The 17,286-nt window shown below is 37.9% G+C and overlaps 1 non-coding gene across 1 annotated transcript in view; it reads right to left on the reverse strand.

The window, feature by feature from the left end:
• Positions 1-8,034: 8,034 nt before the first annotated feature.
• LOC101445216 (SRY-box transcription factor 11) overlaps positions 8,035-17,286 on the reverse strand; it is a 129,338-nt gene continuing 120,086 nt past the window's right edge. Inside the window, exon 7 of the transcript XR_011647481.1 lies at positions 8,035-8,078. This is a non-coding gene — a transcript (SRY-box transcription factor 11). The remainder of the gene's footprint in view (positions 8,079-17,286) is intronic.

Raw genomic sequence — 17,286 nt, forward strand, 5'->3', positions numbered from 1 at the left:
CTACCAGGCATAGTTAAGTGCCCTCATAAAAGACTCTTTATAGAATCGTAATTCTGCAAAAGGCTTCCTCTCCTATGAGTAAGGAAACTGGTCCCAGCAGGCCAAGGTCATTTACGCAGGGTCACGCCACTGTTTAGCAGAATGGCCGGGAGAAGAGAGAACCCGCTCTTTCTGAGGCTTGTTTAGGATGCTATAAAGAATTTTCATTTTCTTCTTAAGCAGAAATTGTTAAGTATATAGGTACAAAGGCTGAAAAGTAAAAGGCAGGTATTTACAAGACAATGGAAAATGAGTAAAATGATCAAATATGAGGCAGAGAAACTTGGGGGCTCAGGGTTATTTAAAGGCATCCTAATTAAAGACCTTCAATCCTGGAAATACTGGTGAATATGTTCTGGAAACTTCATGCTCACACTCATTTCTGGGACCACTTGTTTCCACCCCATTTAGAGTCTCTGTGTGGGAAGCAGATGAAGTAAGTTTCACCCATTGGAAAATGTTCCTGACTGAATGAATGATGTATGAATTGGATCTGACACTTTAAAGGAATATTTTTTTTTTGTAAGGCTGTTTTCCTCTTGTAATGAAGTACAACATGATTTTTTTAAATTTAAGATTAATAATATTATCACTGATAAGTGTTACTTCATCTCCTTTAAGAACAAAACTTTTGGCAGGAAAGTTTCTAGCAGTCTGTGTTCCTACGCCTGAGATTTCAGAGATCTTTCTAACAAAGGAAGTTGTTTCAGCCTATTCATTAATTCCATACCCTGTTTGCCAAGAAGAAGATTTTTATGTCTTAATGGTATATCTGGATACATACCCCTATAGTTGATTTGTGTTTAGTTCCTATGTTCAACTAATAACTTTAAGAGTAATATTTCAAGCCCTAGGATAAAATCATGAGGAAACAGCCAATGAGCATCCCTGCTAGCTAAATCACATGCAATGGCCCTCAGAAAGAGAGGCATCATCACATTATGGAACCGAAAGATCAAGGTGACTGCAGCAGAGAAAATGGAGGACACGGGTTAAGATAAGGTCGACAAGGTAAGGAGGAGATAGATTACTAAGGGTCTTAGAGACAACTACTCAAAGAGGCTAGCTGTGGATCTGTGGAGGACAATTACTCCCTTAGTGAGGTGGAACCCTTCTATGTGATGACGTGTAGGAGCTTCTTTTCATGAAAAGCCAGGGATGTTGTGAAACACTAAGGAAAAGAGGATATGATCCTTTAGCAGGAAGCTTTGTGTAACCAGTAGGGGCATTAAAGGAGCTAAGACGTTAGTTGCAAAGTAGAAGGTAGGAAAAGCCATAGGGAGACAAGAAGAAAATACTGGAGGGATGCAGGGGGTAGATATTTTATTCATAGCTCTATCTCTAGTGAACAGCACAGTGCCCAGGCCATAGTGGGCATTCTGTCAAGTTAAATTCATGAATGGAGTGTAATCATTATTGGGAAATCAGAAAAGGCTTCCTGGAGGTGCCAAGATAGGAGTCTGTAAGGATGGGTTAAATTTGGCTGGTGAGTCTTATTGACAGAGACAGGAGAAGAATGAAAGTGGAGCAAACAAAGATAGCAAAGGTACAGAGAAAAGCCGAAGAGTCACTTTGAAGCCTGAACTGGAGGGGAATCAGGTGGGGTAACAAGGTGCCAACCTTACCTCCAGAAGTTTAAGCTGACTTGTGTCTATAGATGGACTTGTTCTTATGGTCTTGTGAGGATCACTTATTCATGAAGGACTGCCTAGTGGCCCATCATAAAGGCCTGTTGTTATGTGCTGCCCCCAATACCCAAGTTCTTTCCACTTCCATCCTCCTAACCTCATTCATTCTCTTAAAGATTCTTGCTCCCTCCAAGGTGAAAGCTCTCCAAGTAATGGATGCTATGTGCCTAGCTGGGTAAGCTCTTTCCAGATAATCTTCATAAGGACAACCTCAGTCTAAGGATGAACACCAAGCTGAAGCAGTGGAGTGAGACTGCATGAGGCCAGGAAAAGAACTACTGGGAATTTATAAGCTCACATAAGGCTGAGAGACACATAAGCTTCATACAGTCAAAGAATGATTCATCAAACAGAGACATTCAGTAGATCCCAGAAGAATCACAGAAATATCTCAGTAGAGCTGTGATTAAACTAATAACAATAATAATAAGTCTTTCTGGAAGAGGGTAGTAGCAGGAGCAATAGCAAGTTGCCAGCTGTGGCTGATTCCTGAGTTTCCTGTGGCATCAGTGATACAGACTGGATAGCTTATATTCAGCGAGAGAGGCATGGCAACAGTGTCCTAACAGGTGAATCAGTGGCATGATTCTGACAGTGGTTTTTGCTCCATCCTAGCATCCTTTATTCCTGCCCATTTTCCGAGTCTGGTTCTCTCATCTCCCTCAGCCTTTCTATGAGTTATATAACATACATTCAGTAATTTTTTGTTTGGTTAAATCATGCATTATCAGTTTCTCTTTTTTGCAATTAAGTACTGTGCAAGATACAGGATGTGGTACCTACAATGGTTCTAGATAGGAAACTCAGGGAAATAATAGAAATTATGGATTTGGGCCTGTTGAGGTTAGTTAGTAAATATTCAAGTGGTATTAGGGGAGGACTCTGGAAGCACATGATAAAACATCTATTTAAAATAGTAATTGTAGTCACCTTGGATGAATGTCAATACTTTAGAGAAATAGTGGTCACTGCCACAAATGTACTTGAGAGCATTAGGAATTCATGTCTGCTAGAGTTGGTTGGCTAATTTAATTGTGCTAATTTCACTTAAGAAAATGAAAAGTTCAAATCCATAAATATTTTGATCAAGACATGGACTGAGAACCAGGAACTTTTAATGGCCAGGATAAAAGTATCACTGATCCAGTGCAGCTGCAAGGATGTGTCAGCTACAAACCAAACAAACTTTAATTATTCAGGTGGCTACTTGATAGTTTATTGAATTATATAAATGCCAGTTCTCTTGTGTGAATGGGCATTAACTAGGGGAAAAAAATAGACCTCAGGAATTGGGATGAAGGCTTATAAAAAATATAGTAAACTCAGAAAACCTCCAACCCTTCACCTCTACTAAGCCTCTCTAGCCAGTCAAAGCATGCCCTCACGCTCATTTGATGATGCTATTCCTGCTAGATTGGAGTACATGGAAAGCCTTCACTTAAGGGAGCTATTAATACCTTACAAGGGGAAACTACTTTACCTCTTGCCTCAATATGATCAATACTCATTGTCTACAAATCTATAATGAGTCAGACCTCAACATGCTCTAGAATAGGGTTGCTATAAATGTAAATTCTAGAAGAGAATCACCAAATTAATAAAATCTCAAGTCCTTCCTAATTTCTTTAGGTAACAATCTAAGCAAAACTTTCTGGAATGTCACCTGAAGGCTGGTTTTAATTTGCAAAAGTTTGCCAAGGCAATATACCAGAAATGGGTTGTTTTTATAATGGGGAATTATTAATTTATAAGCTTACAGTTTCAAGGCCATTAAAGTGTCCAAATTAAGGTATCATCAGGAGATGCTTTCTCTCCAAGCTACAGCTATGGGTGGTCAGGCACCTAGGGTTATCTGCTCATATCTCCCCTCTCCTCCAGGCTTTGTTACTTTCAGCTTCTGGCTTCAGTGGATTCTCTCAGCTTCTGTATTTCATTGATTTTAGCTTCTGGCTCCCTGGGCCTTTTCTCTCAGCCTCTGGAGATTTCTTTCTGTTTCTGTGACTTTTTTTCCCCTCTGCATTAATCCCATTTATAAAGGACTCCCACAGGAGAATCACAAACCACCCTGGATCATGCCTCAATGAAGTAATCTAATCAAAGACTCCCAACTTAAGTACTTCAACCAAAAGTCCCACACCCACAGCAATGGACCAATTTAAGCACATAATTTTCTAGGGTTCCAAAAAGACTTAAACTGCCACAAGGTTTTAGACCATAGACCAGCAAACTACTATACATGGACCAAGACTGATCTGCTGTCTATTTATGTAAATGAAGCATTATTACTTTCTAGGAACATAGTACTGTCCTTTGGTTTAAGTATATCCTATGGCTGCTATCATGCTACAAGGGCAGAAATGAGTAGATAAAAAAGATCACATGGCCTGCAGTGCCAAAAATATTTACTATCTAGCTCTTTACAGTAAAAGTTTGCTCATCCCTGGCTTAGACCAAAGAAGGAAGAATAAGATTTTATACCAGGCTGTATTTATCACATGGGCACAATAAAAATAGCAGTTCTAGTTTCAATATGCTATCTGGAAAAACTGGAGGTATTTCTAATTATATGGCCAGTGGATTTATGAAACTTAGGCATAATTGTAGCACATCTGAAATAAGACTGAGAAACCAGAAATTTCCTAGTAAAATGTAGAAGTCAAAGATTTAGGGTGGGTGGCAGAGTTGTTGGCAAGGTTGCATCATAGGTTCACCTGCCTACCTATCATCCAACCAGGCCTTTTTGGAAGGCATAAAAATTTATTGGTGAGAGTGGCATCAGTGTCTTTGAAAATCACCTTGGTGGCTACCCTTTGTAGGTCCATATTACCACTGGAAAGAGAACCAGACTGTGTCTTATCTAAAATCTCCTATTTTAGATGAAGCTTTTAATAGTCTTGTGAACAACATGATTTCTCTGTAAATTATAGGAATTACATTCCCAGCTTCCCAGTGCTAGTACAATAGGATAAAGGACAAAGGCTATTGGGACATGGATGAGGGCTTGGCATGGACCCAGAAATATCAGCATCCCCTCATCAAAGCTGGCTTGAATACTGTTACTTTTGAGCCCCTAATTTGCTATCAACAGAGATAAACCAGGTGCTCCAAAACAGCACACTTCTTCTGGCAGACCAGTCAGTCTGATAGGCCAATTACACTGATTTCTTCCATACAGAAAGTGGTAGTTATTTGTCTTCACTCGGATAGGTTCTTAGTCTGGGTAAGAATGCATTAGCCTTTTCTATCATTATCTGTTAATGTGTGAACCTTCAAATTATCATTAGGGTCATGGGATACAGTTTTAGATTTTGAGTGTCTTGCTTTAGCAGTTGTAAAAATTTGTAAGGACTCCTTTTATATAACTTTTAATTTTTTTCTTAGGAAATATTCTAAAGGAAAAAGAGAAATTTTACTCATTTAAAAAAATAGAATAAATCTCATTCTATGTGCATTTACCAGATCATTCTGTTGGATCCTTTTATAAATGATACAAAAAAATCAGCACAATGATGGCATTATCCAGAAGGATGACAAGTGGCAAAATAAACTGTAATCCTTTGGGTTCTTTTTATTGCATGTCCTAAAGTAGTATACCTTCTTTTGAGAAGGAATTAAGTAACACAACATCTTCGCAGTCTGTTTATAACTTTCCTGGAATATAATCAATAATTCAGAATTGTTCATTGTTATCAATAACAGCTGTCAAGAATTGTGAAGGGTCTGAGGTATTTCTGCACTTGCAAGCTACCAAGTTGGTCAACCACAGTTTCATGGAGGTTGGCAGAAAACACAGGGCTCCTGCATCAGAGACCATAGATTTTATTACTGGAAGCATGGAAAGTGGTATGAGCTTCATGATTTTATTGGTTCCTCCTGGCACCCAAGTCTCCTAGGGACAATGTTAAGGCTCCAGGGTACTGCACAAGCAGTGCATTTGTGCCACAGCTAAGGAACCTGAAACTTTGGGTAACCAAATCTTTTATAATGGGCTACAAACCAAACCCGCCCTTGGCTCTGGAGAGAAGCATTATCTTTATTATACTGAAAGTAAACAAACCTGCCCGGAAGGGAGACTTCTTCTGTCTTCCAAGGTGATTTGCTATAAAACCATCCTTGAAAAGACTGAGCAGAAGGCAGACAGCCATTTGCCATTGTCTCTGCTCATAAGACTTGAAGAAATCTAAGACACCCATGGAAAATTGTCTTCCAACAATGGCAAAGAAAATGGACAGAGGAAGATGTTTTATAATTGTTAATGGATCAGAAAAGGCATGCCAAAGGACAGACAGCAGGACTCTTGCTATGAGAAAAATGTCCTGTATCTGTACTGTCCAATAAGTAGCTGCCAGTCACATAGGACTGGTGGGCACTTCAAATGTAGATGGTGTGACTAAGGAGTTGAATTTTTTATTGCATTTAATTTTAAATAATTTGAATTTGAGTACTCATAGGTAAACAATAAAACATCGTTAGACTTGAATGCTGATTATGAAATAGATTTTATAAGTTAAATGTCATATTAAGGGCCTTCAAAAAGAAATATGGTATTCTCATCAAGTTACTCATTAGCAGGAAGGGCTCTAGACTTTGAGACAAGAACCGGGACTATCCCACTTAGTTAAAAGGGCATGTAATAGAATTCTTCCATCATTTTTGATGCTTTTATACCAAAATTCACTTGAAACTAAAAAGTTGTCTGAGTTTAAATTCTTATTAAAATTTGTAATAAATTTGTTTTTCCCTATCCCTTTATGTTTACTTCTGTAAATTCTACCTTTTGGCTTAAAATAAATATTTTTTTAAAGGTTCCATTTGGCTCAGATGCTAAATGGTAATTACTGCTTTTACTGATGTCTGGAGTGGTTAACATCATCTTCATACCCCACAGCAAAGGAAAGACAGAAAACAATGGGCTAATGTCCATGGGATTCACTAGTATTACCACATACTCCCTCCCATAGAAGTTGCTTTTTAAAACTGGGATGAATTACTAAATCAACACCCCCACAATATAGCTGTTCCTCCCATATCCTCTCTTCATTAAACTCAAAGATCGGGAAGTGGACTTGGCCCAGTGGTTAGAGCGTCCGTCTACCACAAGAGAGGTCCGCAGTTCAATCCCTGGGCCTCCTTGACCCATGTAGAGCTGGCCCATGCGCACAAGGAGTACATGTCACACAGGGGTGTCCCCGCATACGGGAGACCCACGCACAAGGAGTGCGCCCCGTAAGGAGAGCTGTCCAGCGTGAAAGAAAGTTTAACCTGCCCAGGAATGGCACCGCACACACAGAGAGCTGACACAACAAGATGACGCAACAAAAAAGAAACACAGATTCATGTTCCACTGACAACAACAGAAGCGGACAAAGAAGAACACGCAGCAAATAGAGACAGAACAGACAAATGGGGTGGGGGAGAAGGGGAGAGAAATAAATAAATAAATCTTTAAAAAAAAAAAAAAAACCTCAAAGATAAAGTCAATGGTACATTCAAAAATTGTTCATTCCTGATTCTGTGACACTAGGCTCTGCTGATTTCAAAGTTTTAGTTCCCAAACGAGGAATGATTCATGAAGGAAAACAAAATTTTTCTAACGAATTTTTAGGAGGTCATTTGGAGATACTTAGAACACGGGTCAACAGCAAGGCATGAGATTCCTGTGTTGGCTGGGTAATTGACCCAGACATCCACCCCAGGTCCTTTCAGTAGTCTCCTTTTCTGTTTATATAGTTTGAGTTGTGTTCTGCCCTTTTAACAGGACACCTTAACTGATATAATCTGACAAAAAGACACTGATTGTTCAATATTGGCTGTCATTCCACCAGCAACTAAGAAATGCCAATTAAAATATGGTTAGAGAACTATGTTTTTACGACATATTATACCCTACATGTCTAAATGCTACTCTTAATTTTGCATTTTCCCTATTTATTTTACACCAAGATATTTTGGTCCACTCTTAAGACTTTCTCCACTAAAAGGATATAAAATACTTATTTTCTTCTTTACTTCCAAGCACTTTCCTCTTGCTTATATCTTTCAAATCAATTCCCCTAATCAATTGATTACATAAACAGAGTTTTAAATTCTATGTATATTGATTTCTTTTTCAGTCTTCAACCTATTGATCAAACTATTTGATTAATTGAATAAAGTAACAGCATCACCTGCCATATTCCACACTTGGGCATTTTTGCTTGAAAGAACAGAACGCAGATGTTTGTTTTTATTCTCTCTCTCAGTGATCCCAACTTTAAATGCCACATTGGAGATGCACGTCAATAAACCTTATAAAAATCACTCCTACCTCTGTTTTCTAGGCTATTTCCAGAGATCTGAGGCCCAATCAGCCTGTAAACAAAACAAAAATTATTTATTTACATAGAGCCTTTCATTTGCTAAGTAGCAGCTTCAAACTTTAACCTTTTATCTATCTCCATCATAACATATCACATTGTACTATTTACTTGTCTTTCTATCCCATTATATTAAAACCTCTTTAAAATGCTCTATATATTCTGTAGAGGAAATGATGGAAAAAAGAGAAAGAAGGAAGGAATAAAGGAAAGAAGAGAGGGAGGAGGGGAGGAAGGAATGGAAAGAGGACGAAATGATTTATCCTAAGAAGTAATTGGCATCCAACATGATCCACTTACATCCAAAAGCATTTAAGAACACTTAAATATGATCTCTTGAACATTTTTATTCTAATATTTCCATTATTCTATCTTCTCCAAAATAGCACTCCTCTAGAGGCATTGGTTAGATATTAAGAGAATATTGGTTGCAGGTATTCAAATTATTAGCACATCTCTCTCTTGTCCTGGCACTAGAGTTTGTCAAGAGTTTACAATAGATGGCTACTAGTAACGTCTAATAAATTGTATTAGCTCCTCAGAAGGCAAAGTTGGTTCGAAATCTCAGAGAGCTTCTTTACTAAGCTCTCAGGTACTGATTCTTCTAGTAAGACTACTCTCGGATGCCTAACTACCTCTATACCTAAGGGTCAACAGAGACAGCCTAAGGGTCAACATTCCAATGGGAGATATAGACATGTAAACAGACAATTATATTATATTATGGCAACATTTTGAGGGAACTAAGAGGAGGGACATCTAAGTAATGTCTGAAAGCTATGCCATACTCAGAACAGCCAAAGATTTATCTAGAATACCTGTAGGGAGCTAATAAATGTCTGAATTATTCTAGAGCAGTATTTTTCAATTTTCAGGCTCTGACCCAGTGGATCAAGAAGTCAATTTACTGAATTGTGACCAGTATTCTTAAAAAATAAAAGAGTAAAATAGAAGAGAATAGAATAAAAAAGGACAAAAAAACGTGTGTGTGAAATATTTATTTGCATTTGTGAATAATGGTTTAAAATGTAAATTTTTTTTACTCTGGTTCTCTGTCAAAACAAATAAGCAACCCATGTTTGATTAAGAGAACACAATAAGAGGGAAAAATAGGTGTAATTTTGGGGCATTTTCAGGACATTGGAATTGTCCTGCATGACATTGCAATGGCGGATGCAGATCATTATATATTTTGTCATAACTTACAAAATGTGTGGGACTGAGTGTAAACTATAAAGTAAATTATAACTCGTGGTTAATAGGAATGCTTCATTATGTGTTCACCAATTGTAACAAATGTGCAACACTAATGAAGGATGTTGTCAATGTGGGGAGGTGAGGGAGGGAGAGGCAGTGGGGCATATGAGAATCCCTTACATTTTTTGTGTAGCATTTATGTGATCTAAAGTTTCTTTAAAATAAATAAACAAGAGAACATGGTAACCAACCCTGACCCTAAAATTACAGTGAGGCTGTCAAAAATCCTGAGACCCGGGTCATTCTTCTCTGAGGCCTATTACTTAAGCTTCAGAACTGGCTGCTAAAATGAATACAGAGTACACTGCTAGAGTGACCTTGGGACAGTCCATCTTCACTCCTTTTCCTTTCTCCTCCTCCACCAACTTCTCCAGGCTGTCCCATCCCAGAGGCATGTGGATTGGAATGGCCTGGCATGGCTTCACCTTCCGAAGAAAGCCTGTCACAACTGGTGAGGCTGGCCTACCACACTCTAGGGAGAAGCACAAAGCGCACATATCAGACTAATTTTAAATGATTTTTTACAGCTAGAAAAACTTCAAAGGCAAGAAGAGAACTTTTCTGCCATCCAGGGGAATAGCATACTTTAATATGTTCAATCTATCCATGCTCCCTGGAATTTGGAGACCCTATTTGCAGTGAAGAAAGCACTGAGTTTGTTACATAACCTGGGACTGAACCCATTTTCTACCCTTTCAGAGGTCTCGGAGAACGCTCTGAGCTACAATAGTTTCATCCTGTAAAGTCATTAGTAATAACTACACTGCTGAGTGGTTACTAATAGACATAAAATAATGTCTATAAAACTCCTGGCATCACATCAGGCAAATATTAGACATACTAATTTAAGTCTCCATTGAGTTTTGTAGGACATATTATTGTACCAAAATAGTAATAGTTAGAGTTTTGCAAAAACTCAGATTCAGGATTTTAAAGGAACTAGGAACACCAAGGGTTCAGGACAAAGGCCCTCAATATTATTTAACATGATGGTAACATTGGAAAGAGAACATCTCAGCTGGAATTAACTGATTTGAACAATTCAAGTCCACCAGGCAAATCAGCACAGGACAACGTACCATGCTGGCAGAGTTAATTTTTTTTTTTTTTTTAACCTCATTTTTGAATGACTGTGATGTTAACAGGAGAGTGTAGGCTCTGGGGTGAATAAAACCTACCTGAGCTGACTGCGAAAGTTCTGTGCAGTAATTTCCTTTGTGGCTAGTAGGGTTGAAGCGGTGTGATGTATTTAGGTCACATTCAGGCAATGACTCCTGCTGTGGTCATTGTGAATGGAAGTTGGCACGTGTGCACCTCTGCCAGCCCTGCCATCCTAACACCCTATTAAAATACTCATTCCCTGTACTTTGGACTGATTCAAATATCTCTGTGTCTGTTATCTCATTTAAACTTCACACCTCATCTGCCTGTGACCAGATATCATGCTAGCTGCTGAGCATGCCCTTTGGGGTGTGAGTTCTGTCCCATTTTGCAGATGAGGAAGATGAAATTCAGTGATTCAGAGGAACTTTCCTAAGGACACACAGCTCACAGGTGGCAGAACAGGGTGTGAATCCAGGGCTCTGGATTCATAATCGAAGGCTTTCAAATTGCAACTCTTGGCTACCTAGATACCCAGTGAAGGCCACAAGTCCTCCTGGAATTCTCTTTTTGATTGTTATGATTTGGCAGAAACAATAGTCTGGCGAATCAAAATACTTTAACACCTTACGCTATCTATCCTCTTGCCTCATTTTTCTTCAATGACAGTCACCCTTCCACCCATCTTCTTCTAGCAAGTTGCTCCTCCTCTTTCTTTCTTTCAAAATCCAATCCAGAAGGCCTCTTCTCTAGGAAGTCTTCCTTGATTTTCCCACTTTGGACTAGATGCCCGTCTTTTGTGCTCGCGGAGAACTTTTCACTTCTTTCTATCATATCATTTACCAAATTGTGTTATTACATTTTTATTTTCTAATCTGCCTTTCTCACTAAACAATGATTTCATTGAGGACTGGGAACAAATTTTATTTCTCTTTGTTTCTTTATTACCTAATTCTCATGCCAAACACATAGTAGGCGTTGAGCAAATTACTGCTGATTAAATGATTGAAGTTCCCATATGTTCATCTGTCTATGAACATATTAATATAGAATTAAAAGAAGACCAAATCATTAGTGGTGCTTAAAATAGCAAAACGGAAAATAAGTAGTTTGCTGTTTCAATATTTAACAACAGCTTGGCCTAAATGAACTCTAAAATTTTACTGACTTAAATAATCAGCAAAGGAGATTTTCCTTCTCACTTTTATAATGTGATGCAACTGGATTTCTCATCATTTTCTATAGAACTGAAGACTCTGCCTTATTTATTGGCTTAGTGAGGTGGTCAGAACATTATAAATTATGGGAAATCTCAGCCAGATAATTTATGCCCCTGGGCATGAAAAAATAAATGTGATTTTTACTAAAACATACACTTCCGAAATTATAAAACATTTTTGCTGTTTTGCGACTTTTATTTTTAATAAAAATAACACATCTACAAAAAACACATACAATATATATGTATCATTTCATATTAACAGTAAAACCAACAGCTGAGCTTGAGAAATACCCAACACAAAGCTTGAGAAATGAAATATTACCAATAATTTTGAAGTATTCTCTTGCCACTGCACAATTACAAACTCCATTATCCCCTTAGAGGTAGACACAATCATCCATTGTATTTTAATAACTCACTTTCCTTCATAATTTTATCTATCTGTCTGTCTGTCTGCCTATCTATCACACTAATTCCCTGACAGATTGTTTCATTTCCCATTTTCTTCAATTTATTTTACTATTTTTATTATACTACAAATTACCTTTTTTCACTCAACATTAAATTTGTAGCTTCGTCCACATTTATATGCATAGCTGAGATTCATGCATCTTTATTGATGTATAGTGTTCCTAATTTGTAAATATATCACATTTTATTTAGTCAGTGTTCTAGCAAATGTTTCTGTGACTTAACTGGCACATATGCCAGAGTTCCCAGTGTAGGTCCCCAGAAGTGAAATTTCCTAATTCAGATTTACTGGACAGTTGCAAACAGCCCTCCAAATAGCCCACCAATTGTGCCAATGTGCACTCCCACCAGCAGGTAAGAGACTTCCCACTGCTTCACAGCCTCACCAGTATTTGGTTCTGTTAGAATTTTGTATTTTTCCGCTCTGGTGGTTTCACTGTGGCTTTAATTTGCTCTTGGTCACTGCCCAATGCGATTGAGCACACTGCTATGTGAACTGAGCAGGCATGAGGCCCAGTCGTGTTAGCAGCTGCGGGGCTGAGGCCTCTGTGTCTTTTTCCCACTCACTTTAAAAGACAATTTTTTTTTAACGTATTGAAGTATATTGCTCATACATAAACATAAACAGTAAGCATATAGCAATAGTTGTAAACTTACAGCTCTTTCATCTTTAGTTAAAAATGTTTGCCATTCACTTTTATAGATGGGAAGACCTGAATTTGAACAAGGCAGAAGTGAGCTGCACCCAGCTCTGCTTTTTACTGGACATGTAATCTTGGCAAAATCCCAGATTCTTCTTAAGCATGAGTTTTTTAAACTATAAAATGAGAATAATAATCCAACCTTATAAGGCTATCATGAGCATTAAATAAGATACTGTGCGGAAAACACTTAGAATATAGTAGGTATTTAAAGTATAGTGGTATTTCCAGCTTTCAAAATATTTTATGTTCCTTACCTCTTACCCCATTCTCCCTACTCAAGACCTGTGTCATCTGATGGGCAGTGATAGGACATCCAACATATGTGTGTGAAATACTTTACTATCTATCCACTGATGGTGGAAATTTCACCATTTAGAGCTTTTAAGAGTTGAGCCTTAAACTGAGAATATGTTACAATTCAACTCTCCTAGTAAGAGGAAATTTTGAGCTGCTGTTAGTCTCTCACCTAATTCTCAGGATATAAATCAGGGATAAACGGAGGGAAGGGAAATAATAGTAATCCAAGAGGGGGCGCTGCTGTCCAGGTGACTCACCCAGTCTTAGGCAAAATCACCACACACAAGTCAAGAGGCAAAAGCAAAGATGCGGACAGAGCTGGGCCAAGGTCAAATATCACAGAGAATGAAGAGAGAAGGTTAAAATCTAGGATGTGAAAAGCAGGTGAATCGACGCAGCAGGCAGCATCACATCCATCCGGGGTGTTGCTTGAGAATCTGACTCTACAAATAATTCTCACTCAAAATCAGCAGGAGCTGAAAATGAGCAAAGCAAAGATCTAGTCAGAAAATATATTTTGAAACCCAACTATGTGTCCAGGAACTTCCTAGGTCCTGGGACTACAAGAGTTTTGAGCTCCACTTATATTCTAGGAGAGAAATTAAACACAAAACTAATTATGGCAAATAATATATTTGTCTCTGTACAAAATGATAAAAAGAAAATAAGGAGATTCTATAGGAAGGTCAAAGACGGGTACTTGGTCTAGTGAACGCCTTCCTAAGAATAAGAAGGAGAAACAAGTGTCACAGAACATTCCAGAAAGTAGCCTTAAGGGAGGAGAAAGGAGGCATGGGGAAAAAAACCTGAAAACAGCCAAGTATGATTAAAGAGAAGAAAGTGAAAAACAGATAATGTTCAATGAAGGTAGAGAGGTAGTTGGGGTGAAAACACACAAAGACTTTTAGGTAAGCAAAATGATGTTGAGCTTTATTCCAAGAGGTATGAAAACTATGGGCAGTTTTGAAGCAGGAAGGTATTACGATGTGATTTGCCTGTTTAGGAGAATCACTGCTGAAGTGAGAACAGATTGGAGAGAGGCAAGACAGACCATTTGGAAAATCAAGTTCAAGTGATTCTTAATGGCAACCTGGAAAATTGTGAATACATCTGGAAAAAACTGTGTTAAAATTTCAAATAGTTCAGGAAAATTCTTATAAATGTGTATTATAATATGTTGCTACTCAATGGTACTAATAAGAGATAAAATAAAGAACAAATTACTAATGTGTGTATATGCTTTAATGAAATCTTGTTATTTGTTTGCAAAGAGGAGCAAAAATTAAGGGAAATCAGGAGGACAGGGAAAAAAGGCACTAACTTGGTACTGAGAAGAAATGAATTTTGATCCTGACTCTGTCATGAGCTTTCAATATAACTTTAAATATTTACTTAACATGCCATGGCCTGCCTTCTTCTGGTGTGAAAAGATGGAATTTGATCATGTATTTTTTTCAGGCTCTTTCCAAATATAAAATAAAACATAGGTATGGAAAAAATAATTGTATTTGTTCCAGTATTACATAACATTGCATTTCACTTTCAATTAAAAATAATTCAGCACCATTCTAAGACTGCAAGAGGCATAAAAACATGACATAGATTGCTACATTTATAAGAGTTTTTTAAATTGAAGAAGTTGGGTAAAATATAAAGATTGCTGTATAATGATTTTAGACAACATAAGGGAACACTTCAAGCTGAGAATTGTACCAATAATATTATAATATTATAATAATATTATAAATATGACCAAATTTTTCTTATTATTCAGTGCCACTATTCAGAGCCAGGTACCCATATTTGCATTGATCTCAAATTTCATCAAACTATCTTAACATGCAGACACATGGCTTTAGGAATATTATAGTTTTCAAAGGGGTTTCATATTCATAGATCACCCTCTATCCTTATTACAAACTCTTGAGGTAGGTAGAACAGATACTACCAGGCCTATTTTGTGGTGAATTCAACTGAGGAGCAATGAAAAAAAGTGTTATTGGACATGCCCAAGATTAGATAGGTGGTCAGTGATGGAGAAAGGCATTGAGTTTAGGTCCAAGGCTCACTGCACATATCACACTGCTTCCAGGAGTAAGATGGCAGAGGAGGGATTCGAATCCATCTTTGGGAAAATAAACTTCACTCATGCATAAACACACACAGCCCCAAAATTGGACAATAAATGTAGGCAATGCTTAGTCTTCTATTCAATCAACCTCCAGCTTGAAAAGTCAGAACTGTTAAGGAGTGCCAGGGGACGAGTCCCTGTCGAGGGGAATCTTCTAATAACAACTTGAACTGACAACATCCACTTATTATCTCTGTCACTGGGATGAGCTCTTAAGGCATTTGTGGCATCTCTGCATTTAGAAAGCTCCACATAAAACATCAATCTTTCCACATTCTAGACTGGCCTTTCTTGACAGCTAGTAATAACAATCCATATGACTGCAAACCCTGACAGGGAAAGCCTAAATACTTGATAATTACTAGTCGAGAGCAAGGCAGAATAAGGAAGACTGAGCAAAAGCCCTTTGAGACAAAGTGGAACAGAAGTGCATCTGGAGCTAAGGGATTAAGGAGTAGAATATGAGCATGGAGAAGGTTATATTTGTAGTGGAAGAACAGGATTAAATAAGGAGGAATGTCTGGAAAAGCTTTAATAGCTGTAACAGATGAGCAAAAATAGAAAATGTGAAGAATATGAAATGCTGGTGGACAATGATAGGTTCTTGTAGAAATTAAAGAAGAAGTACTATGCTAAATGTATAATGAACAATAAAGGCAGAAATACAGATAATTGTTTTCTAAGCCAAACTCAGCATATAAATGCACCACCCTCCCCCTGGCATGGGACATGATTCCCGGGGATGAGCCTCCCTGGCATTGAGGGATTATTACCAAGTGTCAACTAGCAATGCACCTGGAAAAAGACCAAAAGGGAAAAGGTAAATACAAATGAATTTTTATGGCTAAGAGATTTCAAAGTGAATCGGAAGGTCATTCCAGAGGTTACACTTATGCATGTCACAGCAGAATCTCACTGACTACCATAGTAAATACTGCCTCAAATAGTGGAGCTCCTGAGGGCCCTAGAGACATCCAGACACTATAAGCAGGGAAGACCCCTCAGGAGTCTGGCACCTTGCCAGTGGGTCTTACTTTGGAATTTATGGTCCCCAGTGTGACAGAGTTGGACTCAGGTTTGGTTTCCCTACATGTATGAACCTATAGGTAATAGTATATTTGATAGATGTATATCCAAAAGACTTAAATTGTTGGGTTGTCCATGTGCCAGCTGGTCCCTGAATCTCAAAAGAGGTACAACACCTCCTCTCCAGTTCATTAGATTCACCCAGGACAATTAACAAGGAGATAATGACAGACATGCCTATCCCAAGAAACAGAGAGAGTCTGCAACTGCAAGCAAGATAGTCCCATCCATCTGTCCCATGGGATCTAAGCCCCCTCTCAATTAGAGGCAGAGTGGATATCACCATTCCCAAATCCTCAAGATTGGGGAATGAACAATGAAGTAAAGTAGACTTACTCTTATTCTACTATAGACTTATTATTATTCTAGCAATGGAAGAACTTATATCATTGATGTGGAGTCGGTGGCCACTGGACATTCTGAGGAGAGGTGTGATATGGGGGCATTTTCAGGACATTGGAACTGTCCTGCTTGATGTTGCAATAATGGTTACAGGCCATTATATATTTTTTTCATAACTTACAAAATTGTGTGGAACAAAGTGTAAATAACAATGTATACTATGATTCATGGTTAGTGGCAATGCTCCAATATGTGTTTATCAATTGTAAGAAATTACCATACTAATGAAAGATATTATTAATGTGGGAAAGTGTGGGAGGGGTAGGGAGTGGGGATGGGACTACCCTATATTTTTTTATGTAACATTTATGTAAACAAAAGTATCTTTAAAAAATTTTTAATGTATTTAAAAAAAACAGAAATACAGAGAATTGAAAAAAATCATACTAACTGAAATCAACCAACTTTAAGAAATACATCTGTATATACTGCTGTCTCTCTAAGGTTGCTCTGAGGATAAAATGATATAATATATACATATAGGCCTTGCATGCTATAAACCATGATGTAGATGAAAGGTATCAGGCTTGAA

Source organism: Dasypus novemcinctus, chromosome 25 (assembly GCF_030445035.2).
Source record: "Dasypus novemcinctus isolate mDasNov1 chromosome 25, mDasNov1.1.hap2, whole genome shotgun sequence".
Taxonomy (NCBI): Eukaryota; Metazoa; Chordata; class Mammalia; order Cingulata; family Dasypodidae; genus Dasypus; species Dasypus novemcinctus.